The sequence below is a fragment of the Gobius niger genome, assembly GCF_951799975.1.
Source record: "Gobius niger genome assembly, chromosome: 13".
NCBI lineage: Eukaryota > Metazoa > Chordata > Actinopteri > Gobiiformes > Gobiidae > Gobius > Gobius niger.
This window is the reverse complement of record NC_136864.1, coordinates 23,180,875-23,192,992: the sequence shown is the minus strand read 5'-3', so window position 1 is coordinate 23,192,992 and position 12,118 is coordinate 23,180,875.

The window sequence follows — 12,118 nt, the reverse complement described above, 5'->3', positions numbered from 1 at the left end:
GAATGAATGCACCCAAACAATAGCCCTGCTCATGTACGGGACATCTACTCTCTCCGGCCCTGCTCTGAGCATTGTTCCGACACAAGTTGTGATTTCGAGACAGGAAACCAGCCGCTTCCAGGCCCGATGGAACATGTCTTTATTTGAGGGAAGTCATTCCCATTGATTTATTAAATACCAGCGCAAAGTTTCCTTCCCCCTGACTTTCCCTGTGCTATCCCCGTCAGACGATAGCGGTCCGTAGAGGTCACTGCGGCACACAGGAGAACAAGAATAACAAACATTTCACTATCAACCAGACTGCCTTGTGTTTGAATAGAGGCTACCGCATGGTTCAGGGCATCTTCAGTCGGGCGTTATCTGCTCGAAAAGTGCACCGTGTAAAATCTGAGCAACTACAGGGACACACCTTTGTTACTGTTGAAATTGTCCTTTTGATCAAACTAAACATTGCGTAATCCCTGGTCCTACTTCATTGTGATTGGGAAAGATTTCAATCACAATCTGACTGTCCAAGCAAGTGCAGTAACATTAAAATTCATAGAGAAAAAGTGTTGGCAACTTATTTCTTCATCCACCTTGTATGGATAAATGTTATTATCAGTGCGAGTTTTATTTGGTTGGTCCATATGTCTGTTACAGATCTTAATACAGTGGCTGAGGTGGTAGAGTGGGTCGTCTTTCAAACAAAAGGGCGGCAGTTCGATTCCCATATTGTTAATATGACTGTATTATGGTCAAAATCTGATATATAAATGTAAAATGCACAAATGGTCTGCTGCTGCTCCACTTTTGTACGTGCTACTCATTTTGCACACGTAAATAACTCCCTTAATTGTGAAAATTACATTGCATTTCTCTTTCGCTCTTCGCTCGTTTTAGAGTTTAGGGCACTACATAACAACACGCACATTTATTATCAAGATATTACTTTCTATAGAGCGTTACATGAGCTATATATTCCATCTTTAGACAAGGAAAATATGCCCTTCACCTTCCCCTGCCTTGTTCTCCTTAGTCAAGTTTTCCCATACGGCCCAGCGAGGGGAAAGGACCACCTATTAAAGTGAAATCTTAGGAGTGATGGATGGGATCTTGTTGTTGGGGGGTGCAGCGGAGGCGCACCCCAGGGGAGAACCAGGATGATGAACATAAGAGGGGGGAGCGGGGTCGACCCGATCCCAGCTCACACCTCTCTCTCAGGGGCCGCGACGACAGCAGACCTCCCAAGCAGTCTGTCTCCAAATCTGATTGACTTCATCCTCTTTAAACCTTTGCCTGTTTTCTCTCAAATCGTGTTCACTTTCATCTGCAGACTGTTCAAGAAGCACGTGGAACAGTAGTTGTGTTTTTCAAAAAGTACTTGACTCCGAGATGAAAGCAAGAAATATGTCCCAAAATGCGCCGGCGGGCTGATTTTTCAGCGCTGGCCTGACGCACCTGAAAATGACTCGCAACTTTTTTGGATAAATCATTGTCTCCACCTTTTTCATCAAGACACTGATCAAATGAAATTGCTGCGATGGTGTTTGGGTTGGGCAGTTTTGCACATGCTTTGAAGAACAATGGGTGGCCTTTCCTTTAAATCAGTTTTACTGCTGCTAATAATCTCTGCTATTATTTTGACAATATGGAGTTGAACCTGTTGTATCTTTTAGCACTTTGAAACAATTACTTCTAACGAGATACTGACGAGCAAAATATACACTGAGATATGTTAATAAATCAAGTATTTGTACAAAAGGAAAACAATAGCCCTTCAAACACCAAAGCCTGGTATTAGATTTTTCAAACTGGTTCACGGAGGGAACTCATTCCAAACTTCCAATTCTTCATGGGGATACAATAATAACACATTTCACAGCGTTCAACAGGCAAAGTGGAGCTTTACCGTCACGATTAAAACAGTGAAACTCAGTACAGCCACTGCATCGTCTACATGAGTGGGCCTCAAAAGGTTCACATTTAAATACTTGCCATTCCAAGTACCAGGCCTTGATAAAGATCAAATCAGGACTAAACCAGGGCCTAAAAGGCGTCTAAACTACACTTAAATAGGCTCTGTGCACTAACTTCCTGTTGGCCAGTGTAGATAAGGACTAGCTCCTGTGAACTTTTCAACATCAATTTAAAGCAGTACTATCTATCTATCCTGTCTACCTTAATAAATAATTTCGTAGTCCCTCAGGGGGTAGTGGGATGATTGGCTCCCCCTGGTGTCTCAGGCCAGAAAACCACAATTGCAACTTTGATGCTTACGGGTCGGAGGCCCCAATACACACCAATAGAATCACAAAGAAGTTAACGGGCTAACAGGCAAGCTAACTGTGGGCTAGCGCCGCTTAAACAGTATTTACAGCCAAGTTTGAGTGAAAAAAATTATCTCCATTGTGTAAATCGATGTACAATATCCCTCTCTCCCTTTGTCTTTTCTGTCAGCGTAGTATTTACTCTCACAGGCAATTAATGAGTAAAAAAACGCAACATGCTACGACACCTGCAGTGGCGCTTATGGGCTCTAGGGGCAAGAGTTACTAAAATAGAATGCGATTTAAAAAACATGAAAACTCACGTGTGTTTCATAAAAGTTAGTTCAGATGGTGGTTCTAGCTTAACATTAGCCGCAAATTAACATTAGACAGCGACATACTGTTAAAATATTTATTTATTTCAGTGAGACACAGTTAACACTCCATAGGAAAAAACTAGGACAGGAAACAGTCATAACCCTAGGAAGTTAGCAAGTAGCAAAATTGGACTAAACTATGTCTAAACTGGTTGTTAAAAACAAAGATATATATTAAAAAGTGCATAATCTTGAACAAGTGCTTTCCACATACATATTAGTGGTCAGCTGGTTGTAGGCAGATTGCTGACAAGTAGTTTAGCTATTAGCAACGGTAGCTCTAATAAGGCTATGCTAGCTTTCTTTTTCCAACAGTATAAATTACAATTCAATGCAAAACTAAGAGGTAAATAAATTCTATGACTCTTTTTGCTCATTGGAGCCACTGCCCTGTTGCCTATAAAGTTAATGACAGCAAATGGCGATGCAGCACTTGTGGTTTGACGCCTGCTTCAGTAGTAGTAGTAGTAGTAGAAGTAGTCTGCATTTAACTGTCAGGAAATGACCCATAATCTCTCTGCGTTTGACTGCTGCGGCATTCCTGTCAAATGACACAAGTCGAGGCTAGATTAGGGGCTTGGTAATTAGCTCATTAGTCAACATAAACACATGGCGGACCCCCCCCCCTTCCTTACCCCGTTCCCCCCTCCAACTTTAGCACCCACAGCTGATGGTATGCTCACCCTGTACCTGCACTTAAGAGGCCACTCTGCAATCACCGCTTTTCTTTCTCCGGGCCTCCACACAAGCCACTCTTTCAGGCTGCATGTGGAGATTGTCGGCTGTATGTGTGTGTGCGAGAGAGAGTGGAGGGGGCCGGGGGGCACAGGCACCTCAGCGGCCTTATCAGAGCACTTTATCAGCCTGAGGGAGAGATATGACGGTGAAAAAAACGGCACTTTTTAACTCCAGCCAGAAGCCAAACATGTACTTATGAGGCTTTGAAAAAGGAATTGATAAAAAAAAAAAGTCTCCTAGAATTGATTTGTTTTTCTGTTTTTACTGTTTTGTTTTGTTTTGTTTTAGTTTACTAGATAATCTACTAATATCTGACTGATGAAGCACCGTTATAGCTACCAATCGATATAAGCACAGTCTGACAGCAATATTTACAAATCTGCCTTACAACATGGTTTACTGGAGCAGCATCTTCTTTTACTACCGCCCAGTAAAGCGCTTCCACATGATAAAACATGGATTATGGATTATGCTCTGGGTTGCCAGATCCTATGGCTAAACCAGGCAGCAATAAACCTACAGTCCAGCCAACATTTATTTTGTTGTGAAGGTCATTTACAAAGCCTTGCTCTCAGACGTGCAAAAGTGGATCATCAGATGAGTCATTTGCACATTATTTACTCGTGTAGCATTCTCATCAGATTTATGCTCTATGTAATTTCCCAGCTCTCGCTTTCTAGCTGCTGTCTTGACAAATGACCCCCACGGTGTGCACGCTGCATCAGGGTGGCTGTGAATCAGCAGCATAAATTCACCCAATAACGTCTGAAAATTTTTGATGCAGCTTGAACCTCTTACCCATCGTTTTAACCGAGCGCATTGTCTCCAGTTCTCCAGGACATCAACAGTGTAAGGCCTCATTTGAAAGAAAGCTGACTTGCTGTATTGTTGGCACGTTTTTGACACATTTTCTGCGTTTTCACCATCCCTTTCGTTGCCATTTTTACACTTTTTTCAAGAAGGTTTTAGATTTGGGGAATGCCAAACTGGAGAAAGTGTGCTCAGTTCAGGTGGGGGATAAGAGGTTAATTTCCAAATGCATTTTGCAATAGTTCGTCAGTGCCTCTATAATGACCTGAACCTTACAGAAAGAGTCACAATAATAACTTCTCTTTTGATTTCTATTTAAAATGAGGCTATAATTCCTATGTTTTTAAACCTGTGCTACATATCCTACCTCCTTCGTGCAGTGGGACGGGTCAGTCACCTCCAATATTGTTTGCCTAACAATTTGGCAACATAAATACATTGTCCTAGGGGTTTATTGGTTCTTTTGTCAAGAAAAGACTGTAAGTATGAATAATAGGTGCAATGGGCTTGTCCAAATATGGACAAAACTAATTAACTTTAGGTCTAAGTGGGCGTATGATCAAATATGGTGCCTGCCTTTTTCATGCTGTAATTTCACTTATTTCACCGTCCTCCAAAACCAACACATATATCATCACAGCACAATTATTCACCAATAAAATGTGCGAGTTTCATCAACCTACTATGGTTAGTTTTCAAGTTATGTAAAGAAATGTACTTCAGACTTCAGAGAAAACAGGAAGTTGAGAGTGTGAATGGTCTCTGCTGATTGGTCAAATGTCACAGTAGTGGGATCTGTGATATAGGGTGATCTCTTCTGATTGGCTGAGTGAGGACTACATGCTTCTTGACCTTACTGATGTGCAGCAGGGTTAAGCAATAAACCAGCTTTTGTTAGATGCAAAGTATGACGTCTGTTCTGTAAGCTTTCCATTTCACAAAAGGAAATCACCAAGATAGATTGATCAAATGATTGATTTTCGTGGAACACAGAGCATCTTTGTGAGCGCCCACGCCTGCAGAGGACACATGCACAACAGAGGGACCCCCACAGCCTGAAACTCCTTGAAATGCACCTCCGCTCCGAGTGTAGCTGCGCTGAGAGCCGCATAATGCGCTCTTTCAGCGACACATCAAACTTCCCAAATGTGCCGCGGACTTGATCAAGAAGGTGTTGAAATCGGAAAAACATTCCAACGTTGCAGTTCTGTCGCTCGGAAAGAAAAAAGTCAAAAGTAATGTTTTTAAGTGTGTTCACAGCCACTATTGATAGGCAACGTTCACAACAGGCGAGCTGTGTTTGGATTTAGTGTATATTCTATGCAAGGCAGTTGTTGGCGTGACGCATGTGTGGCCTTACACTGAGCAGGGGTTAGCGGGATAAAGGCGAGCACCTACAGCTAAAGGGATACCTGTATATTTGTTGCATTTAGGCCTGGGCTCAATATCCTCATTCAAATGTGTTTAGAAATAGCAGATCTAAACGTAGAAAGATCTGTACATTTCTTTCTTTTCTCTTGTGTTATGCAGATGCAGCGCGCAGCCTGTGGTTTTCTCAAAGCCAAGCTGAAGCCTGGTTTAGATACAGCAAGGCGGATAATGGGAAGATTTGCCGCTGATAGATCCATCCATCATCGCCTCGACAGTCCACGGAGCGACGGATCACATCATTTTCTGGGTAATTTAACGAGAAAAACACAGTGCACACTCCCCTCGGTTCGGCCCTGTACTGTGAGAGGCAGCACTTAAAAGTCCGACTGGTTTGTCTTGGAGCAGTGGAGGCCATTGACAGATGGTGCAACCCCAAAGTCTTCATTATGCAGAGGGACAGAGGTGTTGGTCACGCACGGAGAAACACAAAGAGGCAAAGTGCAGTTTGAAATTTGTCAGGTCACCAAGAAAAAAAAGAAAAAAGGTTATTTGTTTATATTGACTAACATTGATTAAGCTGAGTATGGTGGCAAGAACAGGCGCAGTTCAAACAGCTAATGCATTTAGTTTCATGTTCTGGTAAATATACGATGTTTTGACGCAAATTTCACACATCTTGGGCCAATACAACTTAATGAGAGGGACAGTTTTCTAAAGAAATGCCCAAAAAGTGCCCAAATGTTATCCCTGATCACTATTTGGAATTGATTGGATTCACAAACCTGCTACATTCATGTTATGGCTGAATGACGTCCTTTTTCCTTTCTCCATTTCAATATTGTCTCCACTTTTGGACACTGAACTTTGTGACAGTTTTTGTTTCCTGCGGATAGGTCCAGCCATTACAGAGATAAACAGCACCAAATTTGAATTCAACAAAGGTTCACATGAACCACAAAAAAAATGTGGCAAAGTATCTTCTTCTCTCCGCCGTCACAGAGCTGATATTCTGCTTCTTTCTCGTGCTCACAAACAGTGGCATGTCTTTAGTGACCTGACCATGTTTTTTTTTGCTCCAGAGAGAAATAACGCAGGAAAACAGTGATGTACCGCTGTATTTTAATGCAGCAGCCTCACTATTCTCCCTCATTGTGTGTGAACCCCCAGTTGTTCAGTTGTGTAGTGTGGACCCCCCATTCTTCACAACATCTCTTAAAGGAATAGGCCACCGTTTTTACATACCGAGATATGTTCTTACCTCGCTTTAGCCGAGTTAATATATCCCCGTCTGGTCTTTGTCACGCAAACGGAGCACATACGCAGCCTCTCCCACATGTCATATAGCTCCAAAAAAGCTCACGATAGAAGCTTCAATAAAAAGGTTATTGACGGAAGTGAGCGGGGGAAGTCTTTAGGAGTTACTGCGCAGACGTTTTGCTCCTCGTATCATTACGCCTCACAATATAGTCCCCCTTTTTATCTGCTTATAAAATGGACATGCTACATTTCTGTGTAAATATACTTCGCATGAAAACACTTCACGTAACTTTATTTAAATAGGGAACACGTGGAAGAGCTTGGTAGCTTCTATCGTGAGCTTTTTTGGAGCTATATGACATGTGGGAGAGGCTGCGTATGTGCTCCGTTTGCGTGACAGAGCGCACGGACAAAGACCAGACGGGGATATATTAACTCGGCTAAAGTGAGGTAAGAGCATGTCTCAGTATGTAAAAACGGTGGCCTATTCCTTTAAGATTGAAATAATCGTGTCGTGTGTGCTATGCATTAGCTGCACTGACTCCATTTTAAATTATAGGCTGTTAACAATGTTGTGACGTCATGTGAACGCAACCTAAGGTTGAGGTTAAGGTAAAGGTGCTTTATTTGTCATTATACTGTACAAAGAAAGTGCCGCCCTATTGACTAGATGTAACGATGTACATTATTTTGTGAGATCTGATTCAAATCCACCATTTTACCTGCAGGGGTTCATTAAAATGCACTGTTCCGAACACAATAGTTTTAGAATATGATGACGCTTTTGCCATTGCTTTGTACTTTAACTTAGCCAAAGGCAAGGCACGGCTTGTTTATTTATACCGCACATTTCGTACCCAGGGCAACTCAATGCATCAAACTGAATACTTCCATCTTTCTATACCGTCATTCTATGCAGTCATCTGCCGAAAGTCATTTTTATTTTCTCACATACTGCAATTAGCAAAGGCTTTATCCGTGACTGTACCTTTGCCTATGTAAACACCCAAGCTAATAGTTAAGCAGTGCTGCCATGTTGATCTATTATTTATTTGCATACTTCCCTGTCATCAGTGCTGATTTATACTAATAGCAGCTGTCCTTCCGTTTGACAGTGATTGCTGAAGGAAAGCGCTCCTCCTTGCTCTCTGGCAGCGGGCCAAAATCCTTATCTGCCTTGATGAATTACGTTGACACCGGTGCTATCTTAATGACTGTGTGTATCTCCTCTGTGCTCTTCCCTCTCCCACACCAGCTCTTGGCCTTGCCCCTTACATTCAGACCGGAGGAGTGGCGGCTCTGCTGAACTGCTTGTGAGCGCAGTATGTCGTAGGTTCTGCGTCCGGCCGCTGTTTGATTTACAGTGACGTGGGACTTTTTCGTTGTTTTTTATTGCTGGGTGAGGTCGGTGACAATAGGACAGGAACATTGTGCACAGAACAGTAATGATAGCTGTTGGATATTTGACGCAATACGGCCACTCCACATTATTTTATATAACTGTGCCTGTGCGTATGTAGGTAGGCTATGTTAGGTAACGACATTCACAATGTTTGTCATGCAGTCAGTAGACATTGGGGTTTTTCTCATTATTTTGTGCCAAATACCATACCATCCCAGCAGTGAAGCAGTAAAAGTAATGGCAGCGACCACTTCCTCAGCCCCTTCCTGGAGAACAGTTGTCTTCCTGCAGTCTCATTTCCTGCTTTTAAAGATCCTTCCTTCTTTGCCTGTAGCTTCCTCTTGCAGTGACAAACATCGACACAAAATGACACCCATTTCACCCCTCGTGTGACAGCGTCACCTCGGGGCAATTAGACTTTTACTGCGGGTGAGACAAATGTTGCGGGGTGTCGGCACCTGTCCCCCGTCAGAGCAGCGAGGCGTCAGTGACCATGGCAGACAGACGGGACGATCTGCTGTCCCTCATGTCCCTGATGGCCTGTTTACACTTCACACCAGAGAGGACGGTGAGAGAAAGTCAAGGGTGGGTGACGTGAGGCATGAAGACAAATGCTGTATATTTAATAACTCTGTTGAAAATACCCAAAATATGGTTTGAATCACATTTTTGACTGCTTGCTTTTGAATCCTGAAATTTCCCCATTCCCACACGTTCCTCAATTTGATGGAATACTAGCAAATCTTTTTTTTAATTTTTTTTTATTTTTTTTTATTTGTTTTTATTATGCAATTAAAACATTAGCACAATGGCAGGGCAAACAGACAACTGGTCTTCCATCCAAGTAAACAAGAGTAAACAATGTGGGGAAGGGGAAAGAAAACCAAAATGTACATTCCCCTTCAATTTACGCTTTTTCTTTATTACATATAAGACAAGGGACATTGACAAGACAAACAATTTAGACAAATAACACAAAGGACTAGACACACAAACAAGACGAAACCCCCCCAAAAAAACAGACGAAAAAAAAGAAAAAAAAAGAAAGAAAAAAAAATCATTCATTCACACATTCACACAAAAAACGCACACGTTACACTGGTGGTGCTTCTTTGAATGAACTGTAAAAGAAAAAAAGGAAAAAAGAAAAAGTTTAGCATACTAGTTTAAGTTTAGTTTAATTTAGAATGCTAGCAAATCTTGAGAAATGAAAAGTTTATTTCATTTGTAGCATGAACAAGCAATACCTTGTTAAAATTCACAGTACAGTAGTAGTATTAAAACTGGAAAACTGGAGCCATGTCCCACATTTTACTCTCTGCTGCACGAACATTATTTTGTTCCTCAGATGCAGAGCCTGCTCGGCTGCAGCCTTTGCTATTTCTCTCTCGATCAGCTCCAGAGTAGACTGTAACAGCCAATAGCGCCACGTTTTGACGTCTGATTGGATATTCTTCTCTAAAGCCCGCCTCTCACCCGATGGCGCGCTCCTGTGCAAACTGCAGACTCGCATGAGAAGGGGAAAAAAATGATTCCTTTCTCCATGTTTTACAAATATAGTCATATGATTGGACCGTTGATTATTGATGCGGGTCTCCGTAGTGCAAAGTAGAAAAGTTCAGACTGGCTTCAGAGCTTGTGGATTTGCAATGTCCCTGCAGGGACAGGAACAGCTACAGAGACACATAAGGCCAGTGACAGGTCTAAACAGGTTCATCTTTAGACCGAGGTGCAGTTCTGACTTTGTTTGCTTGTTCTAGAAATGCCCTAATGTGTAGAATGAGCCCAGACCTATTCACCACAATTGCTGCTAAAATCCTCATCCACTCAAAATGTTGTTGCTTCAGGCCCAAAGTACCATCAGGCACAAGCTTAATATAAAAACTGCAGTTACGCATAAGACCTGAGATGGCAGTAGTGAGTATTAAAATGATATCTTCCATCTAGTCCCTTTTAAAGTAAAAAGTAATGAATTGTAATCTATTATTTAAATAGCTTATGCAATTAGAATAGGCTAAATGTAAAAATTAATTCATGACGTTTTTACAATTTGAGTGTCTTTAAAGAGAAAAAACTTCCTGCTTTGTCCATCTTAAAAACACTTCATGTCTCACATTTGGCTGGTTACAGTCTGGTCACCCTAGTGGGAAGGACTCTCACCTCACAGCAGGAACGCCCTGAGTTTGATTCCTGTGGGACTTCACTGTGCAGAGTTTTCATGATCTCTCTCTATCACACACACCTGTTTCCCTAGTGAACCCAAAACATGCACAATACGTGTGAACAATAATGGGGGGAACATGCAACATAAATGGGGTTCGCAGCATCTCCGTAGTAGGTAGTAAAGTCCACTTTTGGAGTGCAGAGATGGCCAGCAACAAAGTACATATAGTGTTTGAGGATTTTGCTTATTATTACTTAGTATTTTTGTTGAGAACGTATTACTTTTATTCCACTACATTTAAAAGAAAAATAGCACACATTCTACTCCACATTTTGTTTATTTCAAAAGCCTAATGATGTACACACTGAAAATGCCACTGACTCATGACAACGAAGTAGTTGTCGCTGTACAGACAGTGAATTTGTACGTTATTTTTCTTAACACATATTTTAACGCATTTGTACTTTCCATTTGATTTAAAAATAGCTACTTTAATTATTCTCGGAGTAATATTTGACTTGTAGCATCTGAACTAAATGTGATGAAATTGGCCACCGTTGTTGGAGTTTGTCTTGTAGCTGTTTTTGCAGTGAAACACGCTGCTTATCCAATAACAGGTTGTTTTTAAAAGCTCGCTCAATGTTAGGAGTTAAGTGAGGCCAGACTGGGAACTTTAGCCCACTGTTGTAATAATCCTAAGTCTCCAGCCTCCGCCTGTCTGCCTATGGGCCGTCTCGCATGAACACCAATTAGCCCTGATGTTGGACAGAGGACAAGCTGATGCACTTTGCCTGTAGTTTTTCCCTCGTTGAAACGTCAGAGTGGGTAACCGGTGTGGTCCAAGTATTTTGGTGGTAATAGTAGCTCTGTGTTCCGGGAACTGGGTGAAAAAAAGCCACGGTGAGGTTTCAGGGTAATAACTTCATCGTTCTATATTGCAGCGGGAGAGGGAACATTTCTCTCTCGATTTTCTATTCATTTTTTCTTTTTTTGGTGCTCTGGCAGGTCTCTCGGCCCCGTGTCCATGGAAAGCACAGTCGGCACATTCTGCAGACGAGGGTCTTCGGGGAGGAAATCCAGAGGAAACTGTGCACAAGTGTAAAAAATCAGTCTGAGGCTCACGGCGCGCACAGAAAAGGCCCTTGTTTCAAGCTTCATTTTGATTCTGCATTTTCATCCCCCAGAGGTAACTTAGATAGTCTTATTATGTTCACATGGACACTCACTTTGCTGCATGAGAGACAGAGTTGCTGACTGAAATCTGGGAGCGCTCCTTTGCCTCTGAAGTCATTTAAATAATACTGCCGCTTGAACTTAATCATTAAACATGGCAGCTGATTGGTTAGAGCTCTTTTCTCACAGTTAGAAATGCAATGAGTACAATCTTCCAAATAAGGAGCGACTTTTCTGAAGTCTGCCTGTTCTTACCCTCACTCTGGATACTCTGGTGTTTCTCCTCAACTAAAAACATTTACAATGAGGTCTCCTCTGGGGCCTCGTCTCCCCTGGAAAAGGGATTCTGAATCACAATGGGATTTTTCAGTTCAGTCTTAAAGCAGAACTAACTTGTTTACCTTTATAAATCCTTTTCAAAGTGCCTCAGGGGGTAATGCAAGTATTAATGGGATGATTGAGGGGGTCTTTCATCTCCCCGGTGTCTCTGTGCTGTCCAGCTGCCTGCTCGCCCCGCCCCCCAGCCACAGCAAGCACTACAAGCAGGTGAAACCAATGCTCCAATCAACACACTCCG